This window comes from Bos indicus x Bos taurus, chromosome 22 (genome assembly GCF_003369695.1).
Source record: "Bos indicus x Bos taurus breed Angus x Brahman F1 hybrid chromosome 22, Bos_hybrid_MaternalHap_v2.0, whole genome shotgun sequence".
NCBI classification, from domain to species: Eukaryota; Metazoa; Chordata; class Mammalia; order Artiodactyla; family Bovidae; genus Bos; species Bos indicus x Bos taurus.
Genome location: NC_040097.1, coordinates 48,121,634 through 48,136,123, shown reverse-complemented (window position 1 = coordinate 48,136,123; position 14,490 = coordinate 48,121,634). Strand labels below are relative to the sequence as shown.

Here is a 14,490-nt window from a genome sequence, read left to right as displayed (position 1 = left end):
CAGGCTCCTCTGGCTGTAGGATTTCGCAGGCAAGAGTACTGGTGGGTTGCCATGCCTTCCTCCAGGGGATCTTCCTGACACAAATTGAACCTGTCCCTGGTATTTCCTGTATTGGCAGGTGGATTATTTAGCACTAGCGCCACCTGGGAAGCTAAATTGGTACATCATGGTATTATTTAGTAGCCATCCCTAACACCCTCTTAAAGTGAAAATCAGTCATGTCTAACTCTTTGCAACCCCATGCATGGACTGTAGAGTCCATGGAATTCTCCAGGCCAGAATATTGGAGTGGGTAGCTGTTCCCTTCTCCAGGGGATCTTCCCAACCCAGGGCTCCTGCATTGCGGGCAGATTCTTTACCAGCTGAGCCACAAGGGAAGCCCGATACCCTCTTAGGGGTATATCAGAAGACCCACGCACACATGCGTTAGGACGTGGACAGAATGCTGCTGTGCTACTGGTGGAAGTGTAAACTGATAACATGGATATATAACACTGCAGAGGTTTCACTTCATCCCAATCCTGGGTGTCTACAGAGAAGACGAAGAGACGGGTGCCGCCATTCAGTGCAACACTATGTTTATATAAGCCAAAGGGGGAAGCAGCCACAATGTCCATGGACGGAAGATGCTAAGAGATGGAACCCAGACACAGTGGGGTATTAGAGTGAGGAAATGCCACTGGCAGCACCCTGGGTGGACCCAGAGAGGATCACAGTCACTGAGCTGAGACGTGAGTATCAAAAGGCATCCTAAGTAGGACTGAACAGTGGTGGTAATGAACTAGTCACCAAGGAGAAACTTAGAGAAACACAAACTTGGTTACCATAGGGTAAATCAGGAGTTTAGGATTAATATACACAAGCCTGGCATGCTACAGTCCATGGGCTGCAAAGAGTTGGACATAATTTAGCAACTGAACAAAAACACTGAATACATATGAAGTTGATGCTAAGAAGCTATGTACCACAGGGAGCTTGACTCAACACTCAACGTCGGGAGGGAACCTGAAGAGGAAGTGACAACATGTATAAACGGACAAGATTTTCTCCAGGGGATCTTCCCAACCCAGGGCTCCTGCGTTGCAGGCAGATTCTTTACCAGCTGAGCCACAAGGGAAGCCCGATACCCTCTTAGGGGTATATCAGAAGACCCACGCACACATGCATTAGGACGTGGACATCTACATATGTTGTACATATACAACCAACACCGTAAAGTGCAACTCCATTTAAAATAAGGAAAGAGTAATAATGAGACAAGGTTTGGGGTATTTCCTTTCTGCCTAGGAACATGACTTACTGGTCTCTAGAGTAACCAGCTGAGGCTAGGGAGAAATCCTGCCCCCTTGTGGCTGTTTTGGGTAGCAGCGACTTTTAAAACCTGTACCCTGGACACTTGATAATCACAGGGCCTCCAGGGCTGTAAATGACACCTGCCCTTTTGATCAGAAAAGTGGAAAAAGAATACATTAAAATGGGGCACAGTGTCAGGAAGCCAGTTTCAAAAAGGAAGTTTCCCTCTCACTTTTTATTTTTCATTTAACTTTATTTTGTATTGGGATATAGCTGATTAACAATGTTACAGTTTCAGGTAAAAGGTGGAGGGATTCAGCCATATATATACATATATCCAGTCTCCCACAAACTCCCACTCAGGCTACAGCACAGCACTGAACAGAGTTCCCTGTGCTGTACAGTACCTCCTTGTTGGTTATCCGTTTCAAATACAGCAGTCATACATGGCCATTCAGAACTGTAACTATTCCTTACCCCCCTTCTTCCCCTGGCAACCATACGTTCATTTTTTCTCCCTTCTTTTAGAAGCAGCATGAAAAGGGGCTCCACATGAGTAATTGTTAACATCAGGGACGTGCAAATCAAAGCTGCAGGCAGGAATCGCCTCTTGCCAGTCAGCAGGGCCATCAGCAAACTCTACAAACAGGACTTCCTGGTGCTGCAGTGGGTAAGAATCCACCTGCCAGTACAGGGGGACACGGGTTCGATTCCTGGTCCATGAAGACTGTATACACTACAGAGCCAACTAAGCCTATACACCGCGGCTGAGCCTGTGCTCTAGAGCTTGCAAGCCACACCTACAGAGGCCCGCGTGCCCGAGGGCCTGTGCTCCACAAGAGAAGTCACAGCAGTGAGAAGCCGTGCGCCACAGCTAGAGGGCAGCCCCCACTCTGCACCTGGAGCCAAGCCCATGCTCTGCAATGAAGACCCAGCACAGCCAAAAGAAGCCTAGATGCAGTGAATGCTAGAGCGGATGTGGGGAAAGGAAGGCTCCTCCGCTGTTCTGGGAATGCAAACTGTTGACAGTCCACGGAGAACACGAGAGCTCTAAAAAAGAGCTACCCTGTGATCTATCCGTTCCACTCCTGGGTGTCTACAGGAAGAAAACCAGGATTCAAAAAGACACACGCAACTCGCCACTCAGCACAGCACTAATTTACACAAGCCAAAAGAGGGAAGCAACCACCATGTCCACGAACAGAAGAATGGGACCTAGACACGATGGAATATTGCTCAGGCAGAAAGGAGAGTGAAATAATGCCGCTGGCAGCACCCTGAGTGGATCTAGAGGATCACGGTAAGTGAACAGAGGAAGACCAGTGTCATAGGATACCATTTGTAAGTGAGATCTGATCATTGGTGGTAATAAACTAGTTTACCAAGGAGAAACACTTGCAGAATTAAAGCACAAACTTCCGGTTATCCTAGGGGAAAGAATAAATCAGGAGTCTGGGTGTAACAGATACACAAATACATATAAAATTGATAAAAAGGACCTCCTGTATAGCATAGGGAAATACTATAAAGGAAAAAAAGTCAGTAAAGGAACAGAAATTTATGTATAACTGATTGACTGTGCTATACACCTGAATCTAAATTGATATTGAAAGGAAACTCTTTCAATGAAAAGGGAAAAAAAAAAAAGCTTGCTGCAGGATACTGAAGAGAAAGCTAAAGCAAAGGTTCTTGAGGGGAATAGACCCCCTACAGGAAAAAAGTCACTAGTAAGTTTCCCTTTTTTTCTTTTTTTAAAGCTTTTTCCTTTTGGTCAACCTCTGCCCCTCCCTAGCAGGACAGCTAAAATCTGGGTAGAATCCAGGGGCTGTTCAAGTTGAAGATCAAGAACTAGTCTGGAGCAGTTTAACTAAAATCACTCGTAACTCCACGAGTACACATTGGCAGTTGTCTCAGAGAAAGAGAAGCATTTCCTGTGCTTGTCCTCACAGGTGTAAGGACTGTCCAGCTAGTTACTCCAATTAATTGGTGTAAGGACTTGAGATTGGTCAAAGACAAAGGGCTGACCACAGTGGACAGCTTATGGTGGGCGTATAATGACTCCTTTTGTCCTCTTCCTTCTCAAGGAACAGGAACAATGCGGTTAGAGTTCGCATTTCACACCCCCAAATTCCTCTTTTGGTCCCTTTTATGAGCTCAGAGAGTCCAATAAAACTGAAGAAGAAGGGCATCTGTCTGGATAACTGTCCCTTAAATACTACCAAATACCTTCAAACACCAAAGAAATCTCAAATCCAAGTCATCGTCAGAAAAAAGACATTGCAAGACCAAGTCGCTTTGTGGGATACTTAATATTCAAAGGAAAAAATAACTTGTAACTTGAAGGAAATCAGGTAGCAAATCCTTCTGTCATCCGTAAACAGGCCTGGGACTGGTAGGATTAAGGCAGTTGGTTTGGGGCCATATATGGGGGATTTCAAATGGCCATCACAACCAGGCCTTCATGATTTTATCTTCCTCGCTTATTTTTATGCATTTGTCTATTTTAACAGTGTGGGTTTAAGAAACTGCCTTGTACCTCCATGGTGACCAATTCTTAGTAGTAGAAGGCACAGCCCTTGTCTGTCCAGGTCTTTGTTGGAAAAGCTTTTGGTAAAAGTGGACATGTCTAGCTAATATCAGACTGACCTTGAGAAACATTGCCTAGGAGTTGGGTTTGGGGGCTTAGGACATCGCAGGGCCCTCAGAGGCTCATGTCATCCCTTCATTCCAAGTCATTGAGGTCACACGGTGTTCTGGCTGTAAGCACACAGCCTGTGGGCAAGGACTGGCTGAGCAGTAGGCAAGGCCTTTTGAGCACTCACCCTTAGCCAGTGGTGCTGAGAGCTTATGTTGGGTGAGAGCAGTGAGCAGTAGGCTTGTAAGCAGCTGTTTACAGGAAACCACCCTCAACAGACAGTCCCTTTTCCTATCCCTTTAGCAAAGCTCTACTGGAACTTTTAAGTCAGGAATCCCCATGCTCTACTCATCTCCAGCCCAAGCACACCTTTCAAATCTTAATCTCACTACACCTGGCCTAAGAAATCAAGAATAAGTAACCAGATTTCTTTGCCAGCCTCCCCTTCAGTAATCTGAATGAACTATGTGAGTAAGATAACACCTACAGATGGGATTCCCTGGCGGTCCGGTGGTCAGGACTCTGCTCTCCCTCCAAGGACCCAGGGTCACATCCCTGGTCAGGGAACTGAGATTCTGCCAAGGTGCGCTAACATGCAGTCATCTAATAAGGGCATTCCTCTTACTGGGGTCATGATTTGGTTCAGCTTTGGGTACTGCCAGGTGGGCTTCAGGTACAGAAATCTTCCCTGTACAGAGGGGTGTGGTCTCTCTAGTTACAGGAGTCAGTCTGGGAAAGCCCGCTGACTGGTCATGTGCATAACCCCCCATGTGAGGCGGCAGCAAAGGAAACCGTCTGTCCTGGGAGCGGCTCCTGGACTGAGTTGGGGGCCCTTCCAGGTCTTAAGACGTGAGTGAGGCGTCTTAAGACGCCTCGGTGAGGCCACACTGAGTCCCAGGACTCCAGCAGATGACACGGGGTTTCTAAATGACGCCTGTACAGAGAGGCACTCCCGAGTCCCAGTGTTGGGAATTGGGGCTGGATGGGAACAGAAGTGGTGCTTATACTGGCACAGTGGCCAGAGCAGCTAGTAACAGCAAGTAACAAGTAACAGCAAGCCGCAAGTAACAGCTCAGACCGCAGGCCCAGCTGGAGGAGTGAAAGTTCGGAGCAACGTATCCTCACTCTGCTTCCTGTCCGTACTTTCCCTGATGTCACAGCTCAGGCACTTGCACAGAGTTCACCTCTAACCATTAAAAGGATGCCTTTTTGCCTTGGTGTCAACCAACCAGGGGTCAATGCAATTGAAAAGAAACTTGATTACTACTGTGACATACAACAATTTGAGATTATCAAAAGAAATGATATAATTTACCAGGGTAAAACTTGATTTGGAGGTAAATGGAGAAACAGTACCAAACAAAATGAAACGAAAAATCCAAAGGACAGACAGAATCCCAAAGAAACCCTCAAGTTTGGCCTCGGGGTTTTGCATATCCCAATGACAAACACGGCGCACAGGGCCCCAAGGTAATCTGCCTAAACCCCTCGTGGAGATCCTAACTGACGCTCCGGCCACACGTGGGTGCAATAAAATGTCTTCCTCTTGCAGTTTAGGAATAGCTGAAGCCCTCACCATATTTAAAGTCAGAAATTCAAGACAGACAAAACACAAATGCTAGCATCCAAACAAACGAAAGAGCTGGCTCACAGATTGGGTAAATTCCAACAACCCTTCCCTGTCTCCAACAGGGCCCCCAACTTGACTATTGCAGAGAAAATGCCTGAAACAGAGAGTAAATAAAGTTCCCAGCTAGAAGCAGTGGAGCCACTTACCCTACTGAATCGAGCCCGTTGGCTCCCGGATGTCGATTCCTTGCTCCAGTTGCCAAGTGCTGGGCAGCCGGTGCTGCGTTCGGGAATTTTGAAGGGAAGATCCTCAGGACAAGTGGTTCCTGCAGCTGCTAGGGCCTTACCTGAAAATCCCCAACCAGGGCCAGCTAGTCACCAGCTGGTTCCAAGTACAAGCTTGTACTGCTCTCCGCAGGACAGGCCATAAATTGAGAGGCTGTCAGGGCAAGGAATGGCGACTTTAGTAGGAAAGCCAGCACCCCATGAAGATGGTGGACTTGTGTCCTGAGTTAGAACTCAGGCTTCCTTTAACTGACAGGGAACGAATCAAACATTTCTTGGTTTCTGTCAGCCTTCACAGAGGGTGTGTTACTTTCTTCCCACCTGCAGTCATTCATAGATGGATCTGGTCAAGACGGTTCCTGTGTGCTAAACAAAGGAATTTTAGCTTAGTGCTTGTTATCTGGGAGGCAGGGTTCCCAGAGAAGGGCCAGAATGCCCAAGCTTATAGGCAACATCTGTTTCCCAATTAACTTGTACAGAATACAAAGGTTTCTTCCTGTTACACAGGGACTGGGGAAGGAAGGACGCTGCAACTGTGGATGTGGGAATAGAACTGCTGAAATGTGTCCAGTGGGCCAGTGTGCTCAGTCGCGTCCGACTGTGAACTGTGGACTTAGCCCGCCAGGCTCCTCTGTCCATGGGGTTTTCCGGGCAAGAACACTGGAGTGCCTTGCCATTTCCGCCTCCAGGACAGAGGGACTTGCCAAGTTGGAGATTCCCACCCTGCACTCTCAAAGTCTCGGAAATAGTCCATGACTATTTCCAAGAGATTCTCCAAGTGAGTCTGAGGCAAGCGATCTCTGTAAAAGTTTTTGGGAAACACTTCTTTAGAAACCCTAGTGAGGTTCCTCCAGGCTTGCTGTCTAGAGTGACAAGGTCAGGAAAAGAAATGGGCGGCGGGGGGAACTGGGGAGAACAAAAGGGATTGGATATAGCATGTAAGCCATCTGTTGCTCTGTAACAGCCTATCTCAAATCAACAACACGTTTAGTGTTGGGTGGTTCTTTTCATAGGCTCAGCCGACCTGGGATGAATTTACTCACGCGTCTGGGGTCGGGGCCCGTGGGCCGGATGATTCAAGGTGGCCGCTCAGCCTCACTTTGAGGCTTCTGGGCCACAGTCATCTGTCAGAACAGTCAGGGTTTGTGCACACCCAGGCAGGTTCTGGGAGTAACAAATGATTCTCAAGTTTCCTCTTGCAACACTTTTGGTATCTTATTGGCCAAAATAAATCACCTGTCCAAGCCCAGCCTCAGGAGGTGAGAGAGTTCCCCGAGAGTGTGGATACAGGAAGGCAAGGGCAAACACAGGCCCTGAAGTCTACCTCATGGAGGAATGAGAACAAAAGGCAACTCGTATAAAGTAAAAATTAATATGAGGTTCCCAAGACCGGGTGAGGCAGGGGATCTAGACCCTGCCTTTAGGAGCAAAGAGTGTGGCCAAGGCACCTTGGTCAGCTCCTCTGGAGCGAGTGGAGAAAGAGCTATGGGAGCCTTTAGGCTGGAAGTCCCCTGCCCCACTCCTCCTCTAAAACTGGAGCCTGTGCTCAAAAAGATCTGGGAAGAGCCACAGTAAGACGGGGCACTGGGTCCAGTCCAGGATCCCTCGCGGCTCCTGCGGGCACAGGGCTGAGGCGGCAGGGGTCTCCTGGCTCTCAGCAGTCGCGGCCCCGGACTTGGGGGCCAGCTGAGCCCACTGCGGGCCCGACTCTCCCAGGGACGGTGCAGGGGCCTCGGTCTCCTGCACACACCAGTCCTGCTCTTCACTGGGGGGGCGCCCTTGTCCCGCTGCTTGCAGATGGCAGGGCGGATGCTCAGGGGAGCCCTGGCTGTTGCTTATTGCCTGGCCTTGGCCCTTATTGGCTGGCATGCTGGCAGACTCGGTTGGATTCCCCGACTTCAGGTCCTGGCACTGGTGGGAGGGTGTCACCAGGCTCCTTGGCATTGGGGCCCAACTCCTGGTTCCACTGGCCTCAGCTCCCTACCCTGGACTCAGGCAGAACCTCTCTGGTAACTGTCTGAGACTCCAACGACCCCAGCCAACGCCCAACGGCCCCAGCCAACCCCCAATGGCCCCAGCAAATGAAAAAAAAATGGCCCCAGCCAATCACCAAGGGCCCCAGCCAACCCCTAACAGCTCCAGCCAATCCTCAACGGCCCCAGCCAAGCCCCAACGGTCCCAGCAAGTAAAAAATGGCCCCAGCCAATCACCAAGGGCCCCAGCCAACCCCGCGCCCCCCCCCCCCCCGCCCTAACAACTCTAGCCAATCCCCAATGGCCCCGGCCAACGCCCAATGGCTCCAGCCAATCCCCAACGGCCCCAGCCAATCCCCAAGGGCCCCATCCAACCCCCCCCCCCCCCCAACGGCTCCAGCCAATCCCCAACAGCCTTGGCCAACCCCAACGACCTTAGCCAATCCCCAACGGCCCCAGTAAGTCAACAACATCCCCAGCCAATCAACAAGGGCCCCAGCCAATCAACAAGGGCCCCAGCCAAACCCCAAGGCCTACATCCAGCCCCCGGAGGCCCCCAGTGACTCTGGATTGGGGCTTTAATCTTCTCCCCCAGGTGGGGTGGGTGCTGATACTGGGTGGGCTGCCTAGAGGAGGCAGTGTTTAGGAGGGCTGGTAACTGACAAAGGAAGATGGTCTTCAGGGTGTCCTACGCTGAGGTTAAGGGCAGCATGATGTCCTGGAGAGCTGCCTGGAGAAGGTCCTGACTTTGAAAGCCTTTCTGGTTGCCTAGTGTGCTGCTGGACCTTAGAAGGAGAGGAGCGGGCGGAGAGAGACACCCCTGGATCGAAAAGTATAGAGGCAACATCGTGAGGCCTGCATGGCTGGAAGAAGAGAGCCGAGGGGTGCCATCAGATGTGTTGTGTGGAGGGACGTTCTGGGGACACTGAGGGCAAAGACAAAATTCCCAGGCAAGTCAGGGACTGGAAGCTGGCCGGAGATTGTGTGGGTGACCTAGGTGGGGGCCTGGGGAACACGACCTGGGCTAGGGGTGGCTCTTAGGGTGGAGAGTGGCTGACTTTTTTTTAAACCTATAAACAAGTATGAATATATGTGACAGACTAAGAGTCAGGCACGACTGAGTGACTTCACTTTCACTTTTCACTTTCATGCACTGGAGAAGGAAATGGCAACCCACTCCAGTGTTCTTGCCTGGAGAATCCCATGAATGGAGGAGCCTGGTGGGCTGCAGTCCATGGGGTCGCTAAGAGTCGGGCATGACTGAGCGACTTCACTTTCACTTTTCACTTTCATGCACTGGAGAAGGAAATGGCAACCCACTCCAGTGTTCTTGCCTGGAGAATCCCAGGGATGGGGGAGCCTGGTGGGCTGCCGTCTATGGGGTCGCACAGAGTCAGACACGACTGAAGCGACTTAGCAGCAGCAGCAGCATCAGTCATTGTAATGGGGGAGGGACTGGAAAGACATTCTAGTACTTGGCTGTTCCCCTGCCCTTAACTGAGATGGAGAGGCAGGCGTGAAGGAAGTTGGGGTGTGCGGGGGAGAAAGGGTGTGCCCAGGCCAACTGGAGAGATGAATCATTTGTGAACAGATAACCTGGACCCAGCCAAGATTCACAGGGAGAGGTGCGCTGTGTGGACAGGGCATCAGAGAGGGGCTGGGTTCATTGGCATAAATATGGAGCCAGGCAACTGGATGAGATCTGAGAGGAGTGAGCTCCCAGGGCCAGGTAGAGGGGGAGAAACTCCGTAGGAGTCTCAGGAGGTCAGGGGAGGGAAAATGAAGAAAATCCAAGGTACAGTTGTCTTAAAGGCTGATGAAAAAAAACAATCAAGTTTGGAACAAACATTTGGCAACATTCATGGAAATTAAATGTGATTATGTTTTTCTTGTACCTACCAGGAAATAGGAGGCACGTGACGGCAGAGGTGGAGAGGTGGGCAGCAGTCTGTTCCTGCCGGATAGGAGAGCGTGGTGCAGACTTCAAAGTCATCTCACTTAAAGCCTGCTAATTAGCACCATGAGAAAGAAATTCTGAAAGTCCTTGATAAACTATTTCTTCCCACTATTCCCGACTGCTGCTATACAGCCCTCCAGCTCAAGCTGGCGCTGGGTAAAGCATTATTGCAGCGTTGTTTATAACAGAGGAACTTGGCGGGGACCCTTCATGTCCACCCATAGGACAAAGGCAGAATCACAGATAAACCTGCATGTGATGACAAGGACATCCAGCAGTTAAAAGGAATTCACATGCCTGTACATCTGAATAGATCCTAAAGACACTGCTGACAAAGCTCAAAGTGCATGAGGATATTCATCCCGATCTCTATTAGGAGGAAATGCCTCATGTGTATTAACGAACAAGCATACAGATCTAAAAGTGTAAGGAACAGATTGGAGGTCTGCCCTGTAGCAGTTAGAATTAAGAAGGACCTCGGGGTTTGGAGTGGTATTTAAGAGAACTTGAATTTGGAGTTTTGTTTTTTTTTTAAGGCAAATGTTAAGTTATTGGTATAATTTAAAGTGATAAAACTGAAAGTTTTTTTTTTTAAGTACTTAATGAATAGAGGCCTAAGCCTCTCACTGTTTAGAAACTCCACTTTCTAAACTCCACTATTTAGAAAGTACACGATTCAACCCTCCCTCGTTTTTTCCTTTGTCTTCAGCTCATTGTGGGGACGCAGCTGAGACAAAGGGCCTCCATGGGCGCTCTTCTCTGACCTCAAGTCCCACCTGCCCATGAAAACGCTCCACTGCTTTTCAGACCTCCCCTCAGCCCTGCTGTTTCTGGGGACCCTAAGCAGAGAGTGGGAGGGTCCCTGGTGTCATTTGGAAACGGCTGCTGGGGGCAGGGTTCGCTTCCTGGGAGGGTGGGCGGTGTCTAACTCAGCCTTTCAGATGGACCTAGTACGTGGGTCAGAAGCCAAGGTCAAACTCGAGTAGCCCAGCCCTCCAGGGCGGGTGCAGCCAGCTTGCTTCCCCGTGCTGGGCTCTGTAAGCAGGCACGCTGCCTGCCTCGCCCCAGTGAACCTCTCCGGCCAATTGCCCCAAGCTCTCAGGCCCAGATGGGCAGACTCTCAGGCGGGCTGAGGTAGGACCCACAGGGATTTGGGAACTTCGGGCCCTTTCTGCTCTGCTTGGATTTACTATGTTTTAAAGAGGTTTTTTTTATTGCCCTTTTAAAACTTAAGTTTTCCTCCTGGCAATGACTTGCGAGCAATATGGGTCAGCTTCTTTAGTCCACATCTACTTTCTGGAATTTGTGTTGAATCAGTATGTTGGCAGCAATGCCACCCTCTCCAGTCCAGTCCCTGCAGTGGGATTTGGGATCCTTGATGACAGCCCCTCTGTCCACATGGGAACCCCCAATGACCACTGCAAAAGGCTGAGTTTTTCATGTTCTATATCCAGGAAAAAAAGGGATAGAGGGGAGAGCTTGATGATTATAAACTGACCCTAGAACGTCCCTCCTGTCCTTCCAGAGCCTGGCCTGCACCCCCCAGCTCGTTCTTTCCCTTGCCTGGTTCTCTGGTTGGACTCCACACTCAAGGAAGCAGAAAGTCCAGAAACTCCCTTGAGATGGGAGGCCCCCACACTGGAAGAGGCGTCTACTGTCTCTGGTTGCCTTCTGCTCACCCACAGGCCTTTGGGAGTGAGTGTGCATGTGTTTGTCTAAATGTGTGTATGTGTGTTTGTTGGAGCAGCTGCCCTGGTGAGGCCAGTGTGCCCAGCAGGAAAAAAAATAAGGAAAAGGGCCTCCAATTAGCTGAGGGGCCGAGGATCCCAGATCTGGATGTAACAGGAACCCCAGGAGGGGAAGTTTATCAAAATATAAAAAAACTTTAACCAGTGGTAATAAAAGATCTCACTGGCAAATAGAGATCACTTAAAGAAATTCACAATTACCAAAAACAGTTCAGTATTTTAAGAAAACTTTGTTCTCTTAGAGAACCAGATTCAGGTTCTAAACCACTTTACCTTTCACATTCATTTTATTAATGAAATTCAACCCTATCTCAGCCAATCCTGAACGTGCGCAAAGCTCAGTGTTCTTCCCCCACAAACCTTCCACAATTTTCTGGGTCCATATTAATCTGGCCTGCACTTGCCATTCAGAAACAACCAGCTTAAGGACATCGTCCCCTTTAACAAAACGCATTCTCATTCCTCAAACCTTAGCCTGGCACTGGGCACTCCAGCAGAGGAACTTGTGGGAACACCTTCGTCTCCATCCAAAGGGGGAAGGCAGAATCACAGATAAACCTGCATGTGAGGACACAGGACATCCAGCCGTTAAAAGGAATTCACATGCCTCTACATCTGAACAGATCCTAAAGACACTGCTGAAAAACCAGAAGTGTATGAGTATATTCATACTGACCCCTCCTAAGACCTCACATGTACTAAGGAATAAACATACAAACCTCACAGGAATGAAAACGGGAGATCTGCTCTGTAGCAGTTACTACCGAGAAGGACTTGATTTGGGCCCTGGAATTGGGAATGGTGATAAAGAGGACTTGAAGTTAAAAAAAAAAAAAAAAGAAAAAAAGACAAATGTAAAGTTAATGGTATTATTAAGTGATATAACTGAAAGTAAACAATTTTTTTCCAAGAGATATGATGAATGATGGCCTAATCCTCTTTACTGCACTGTTTAGAAAGTATACTATTTTATCCTCTCTTCTCTTTCCCTTTGCCTTTATCTTGTGGATAATTGCAAATTCATACCAATCAGGTATTGTGAACAACAAGCAGAAATGATATGTTCTGAAATATTTGAAAGCTGGGACTCATTGCACCAAAAAGAAAATCCATAAAATAGTTTTTATGCTTATTAAATGAGGGTGGGTGCATTTTAGATAGTCTGCTAACTTCTGGATTGCTGGATTTTGTAATTACTTTTGTTAACATAATAAAGACTTTGGTTCTGGCATGCCTAAAATGTGCTAGTTAGGATTTTGCTCTGAATTTCCAGGCTGGAATCTGGATTGTATAATCAAAGGCAAGTTTTTCACCTAAAGCAGCGTTGAAATGTGTTGACTAATAAAGATATCCCTCAATTAGAATTAGCTGCATTTTCTTAATCCTTTGACTCAGTATTTACAAGTTTCTCCAGCAAAGCTGTCCCTCTCCTTAGCAGGGGAGGAAAGGATGAGCCTGAACTCAAATCTAACGGGGTCTGGTAAAGCAGCCCAAATAAAGGATGGTATTTCTTCACAAGCTTTTGCTTCTGTTTAAAAATATGAGATTTTACTCCATAATACATGTGAGTAAATTTGGCACTGCATGCAAATGCATCATTTTATTCCTGAAACCCCAAATACCCCTGGAGTCCTCTTATGTTCCACCTCAATAAACACAGCGTGAACATATTTCAGAAACTGTGTGTGGAATCCTAATGCGTGTGTGCTCAGGCGTGTCTGACTCTTTGCAACCCCATGGACTGTACCCGCCAGGCTCCTCTGTCCATGGGATTCTCCAGGCAAGAACACTGGAGTGGGTTGCCATGGCCTCCTCCAGGGGATCTTCCCAACCCAAGGATCAAACGTGTGTCTCCTGCATTGGCAGGCAGATTCTTTACCACTGAGCCACCTGGGAAGCAGTCCCCACTCTAGAGAGAGCTCAACATTTTCCTCATGGGGTGAGCATGCCTGTACTGCCACAGGAAGTAAAGGCTTTAACTGACAGGTAGCCCCGCTATTTAATATCCACCCAAAGTAGGGCCACAATTTAACTTCAGCAAAACAAAAGTCATTTTTGGTCTGCCGTCTTAAGTCCCTTCAGTCGGGTCCAACTCCTTGCGACTCCATGAACTGTAGCCTGCTGGCTCCTCTGTCCATGGGATTCTCCAGCATGAATACTGAAGTGGGTAGCCATCTCCTCCTTCAGGGGATCTTCCTGACCTAGGGATCGAACCCGCATCTCCTGTGTCTCCTGCATTGGCAGGTGGTTTCTTTACCACTGAGCTACCTGGGAAGTCCCACAGAATCCTAATGTTGTTTGAGAATTTATAAAACAGAGCTTAAACATTTTATTTAAAATTGGGGATAGAAGAAACTGTCTTTTTGTGTAACTTTACCTTAAACAATCCTTAATAGACGGAGAGTTCTGTTTTTTCCCCCGGCTTCACTGAATTTGCAGACAAGATTAGCTGGTGAATTTGAAACAGAAGCAAAATCTTATGACAATTTATATTTTCAAAATAAAGTACCAGCTGAGCTCTTTCCTACTGCCACTTTGAATTACTGAATATCAACAACAATCACAAATGAATCATCTTGTTAACTATGGAATTACTGTTAAATTGTTAGGCATGATAACAGCATTGTGGGCAATTTAAAAAGTCATAATTTGTTAGAGACAGTAAATTGTACAGATTTGTGGGTGAAATAATGGTTGAGATTTGATTTTGAAACTTCTAAACCCATCCTCAGTAAAAAAAAAAAAAAAAGAGAAAAGAAAAGAAAAAAGTGAATGTGGGTAGGGGAGAGGGTGAGTGAGGATTAGGTATAAATGAAACAAGAAAGACAAATGTCAACAGTTACTGAAATTAGGCAAAAAAATGAGAATGCCCCCCAATTTTGTGTATATTTAAAAGTCTTTATAATAAAGATAAATTAACAAGTTATGCTGAACATTGTCCTTCACTAAAATTTACTAAGAAAAAAATAGATTTAACCAATATCAAATATTTAAATTAAAATACTGACCATAAAATATAGCCTGCACAGC

The 14,490-nt window shown here is 47.7% G+C and overlaps 1 long non-coding RNA gene across 1 annotated transcript; it reads left to right on the top strand.

Moving 5' to 3' along the window:
* The first annotated feature begins 315 nt into the window (after positions 1-315).
* Positions 316-13,130, top strand: LOC113880706. The gene is made up of 2 exons (XR_003507804.1): positions 316-2,593; positions 9,658-13,130. It is a non-coding gene; the product is annotated as an uncharacterized LOC113880706 (long non-coding RNA).
* The last annotated feature ends 1,360 nt before the right edge of the window (positions 13,131-14,490 follow it).